The 3,311-nt window shown below is 36.2% G+C and overlaps 1 pseudogene; it reads left to right on the forward strand.

Annotated features, from left to right (window-relative positions):
* LOC129284398 (protein ENHANCED PSEUDOMONAS SUSCEPTIBILITY 1-like) lies at positions 1 to 1,744 on the forward strand (annotated as a pseudogene).
* The last annotated feature ends 1,567 nt before the right edge of the window (positions 1,745 to 3,311 follow it).

The following is a 3,311-nucleotide window of genomic DNA, read 5'->3' on the forward strand; positions in this document are numbered from 1 at the left end:
CACTGAGCTATTGTGCAAGTTCTTGGGAATCCCAGATCAATCTCGATCTGATAAACAAAAATATCCATTCAGAGTCATCCCAGCTATGGAAGCCATCCGAGTGATCTCGACAACCACAATCCAAGCTCCAAGCCATGTTAACAATGGCCACTCACCTGAACAAATCGACTTGAATCCATGGGATCTTCAGTATCTTGCACTTGAGTGTGGTCAGAAGGGGTTTCTTTATCACAAACCTACTACCTCATCATCATCATCCTTCCAACCCACAGACACAGTGATCCAGCACTTGAAGGACTCACTTTCTTCGGCCCTCGACTTCTACCCCCCACTTGCCGGCCGTCTTGCCGTCATCCACCATGACGACGATGGCACCTCCTCCTTCTTCATCACTTGCAACAACGCCGGAGTAAGCTTCGTTCATGCCAGTGCAGAGAACACTTCAATTGCCGACATCATCGAGCCCACTTATGTTCCTCCAATTGTCTCCTCCTTCTTTCCGCCAGGTAATATCAAGAACTTTGAAGGAACTCGGGTCCCATTAATGGCGGTTCAAGTCACAGAGCTAATAGATGGCTTCTTCGTCGCATCCTCGACGAACCATTGTGTTGCTGATGTGAAGCCGGCCTGGGATTTCTGGAATGCATGGGCAGAGATCTCCCGAAATGGCTTAAACCACATAACTTCATATTCAAAGCTCGCTACATTCGAACGATGGTTTCCTCATGGTCATATTGAACGTCCTATACGAATCCCATTCAAAGAAATGATAGAGAATTACAGCAAGGGGTCTGCTAATTCAGTTCAGCTTCCTCCTTTCTCGAGGAGGACCTTTCACTTTAAAAGGAAAAGATTGCTGAACTAAAATCAAAAGCTAATCTGGAGGCAGACAATTGTGTTAGTAACAAAATCTCCTCCTTGCAAGCTGTCATCGGCCATGTTTGGAGGTCTGTGATAAAAAACCAGCATCTTGATCCACAAGAAGAAGTCACTTTCAGATTCCATATATCTGCTAGATCCAGAATTTCTCATCCACCAATACCAGACAACTATTTTGGAAACACTGTGCAATATATTACAGTGACGATGAAAGTAAGCGACTTGGTTGGAGATGGAGGCCTTGGGAAGTTTGCTTTGGAGATGAACAAAGTAATCTCGTCTTTCACAGAAGAGAAGATCAAGAGGAACTTTGAAGCTTGGATACAAAATCCAACTATGCCTTCAAATAAACATGGCTCGATTGGGAAGTTCATGAGTACAAGCAGCTCCCCAAGAACCAACTTTTTTGACATTGACTTCGGATGGGGAAGGCCCGTGGCGATTCATCGCGGCACCGCGAATTCAGAGACATGGAAGCTGGTGACTGATGCCGGAGCAGAAGAAGGTAGCTTCGACTTTGAGCTATACATGTCGTCTGAGACACTAGAAGCTCTGGGAAAGGACCCTGAGTTCATGCATATGGTGTCGCCGGCGCGGGCTCCGGTGGGTGGGGGTTATCGAATAAACTAGCATTGGCTTGACTATGATATGATAGAAAGAGAGTTTGATGTAATGTTTTGCATGTGGTTTAATTTCTTGTGTTTGTTTGCTAAGTGTGCTTCTAGCATATAGCATCTATCGATGTTCTACATGGTGACGCTATTTGACCATGTATATGTATTATTGTGCTCTCAAGTAAAATTTGATGTCATGCAATATTAATTATATTACTTAATATTGAATGATGAAACTTTTAGTCCTTCTAGTTTTTGATGTCTTAAATTTAATTTTTATTGATTTACACTTTTAAATTTATCTTGATTATTGATTTAGTCTTTATTATTTAAAAAGGAGGTAACACAATTAAAATCTGCTAACATAATTGACAAAATAGTGATGACAACCATATAGATTAATAAAAAAGTATAATTATTTTAAGTAGGAAAAAAAACATACTATAAAATTTTAAAAAGTAAAAGAACAAAATGCAGCATAGGAGATTATATTATTAAAAAAAATAAACTGATTTAAAGGCTAATTTATTCTCATTTAGTCATGATATTAGATTAATTTGAGAGTTAATTTATATTTTAAAATTTAAACAACTAACATGTGATAATTTAAGAAAACATGATAAATCAAATCGATAAAAATAAAATTAATAATTGTGATAAATTTGAAGTATTAAAAATTTCATTATTCTTTACAAGAATGAAAAACTATATATATATACACATATATGTGTGTGTATCATCCATATGATGGTATGAAAAAAGTAGCACTGTCATCCGTACAATGATAAGAACCTTGCCAAAAATGAAACTTGGCTGAAAATATAAAAATAAATTGAATAAAGTTGAAGGATCACACGAATTTTAAGTTCATATAGCCAGTGGGTAGTCAAGAACGGAAATCAGAGAGTGCGAGAAAATTTAATTTAAAAATTAATAATTTTTAAAATAATAATTAAAAATAATAATTACATTAAGATTAAAATTGTAATAACATAAGTATATTGATCATTATTTATCTTTTTAGAACATTATATTAAACATGTTAATTATATAGTTTTTATGTAAATATGCTCTTCATATCTTATCTTGATTATTAAAATATTACATATCTAATAAGTTTTTGACCCCATATTTTTTTTAAGTTTAGAGAGTGTAAAATATCAAAGTAGAGAGTGCAAAAGTTGCAAAATTTACAGACCCTATTTATAATTTTTTCAAAATGGAGGGATGCATTTACCCGCCGTCATCACAGTGTGGCTCCATCACTTCATATAGCCCGGGTAATAACTAATAAGAATATTCCATGGGATCTTTTTAGTAAGTTATCTTAAAATGTTATTATGACACGTTGACCAAAAAAAAAAAAAAACTTACAGAATCTTCTCGATTAGCTGTGAAATTTTCACGCGGGCATACCTCCTATCATTGTTAGTGTTTTTTTTTTGGCACAATGTTCTCCTCATGTTTTTTTAAAAAACGGTATAAAGTTGCCCTGAGCTAACAGATCCAAATATTTGGGTGTTAGTTTACTTAAATTCGCTTAGTGGTTTTTTTGGGTTAAAACTTCTGCATCCAAGCATTTGGGTTAGAGATATCTCTCATCTCTTCAATTTCCAGTTCACTGGAAAAATCCATTCCTCCCTCGACATCAACTTCATTCTCTGCCGTCCATTCATCAAGATCGTGAAATGATTCACCCTCCACCTTAAGTGATGAGTATCTTTAGCGATGACGAGTACAATGAGCAGGTTTAGGCTTACAGCGACTAGCAATGGGGAGAATGACAAGCACGATTTGGGTGAGGATTTATTGAGTGAG

This window comes from Prosopis cineraria, unplaced genomic scaffold, assembly GCF_029017545.1.
Source record: "Prosopis cineraria cultivar Desert tree isolate PC_DT_omini unplaced genomic scaffold, ASM2901754v1 PC10, whole genome shotgun sequence".
NCBI classification, from domain to species: domain Eukaryota; kingdom Viridiplantae; phylum Streptophyta; class Magnoliopsida; order Fabales; family Fabaceae; genus Prosopis; species Prosopis cineraria.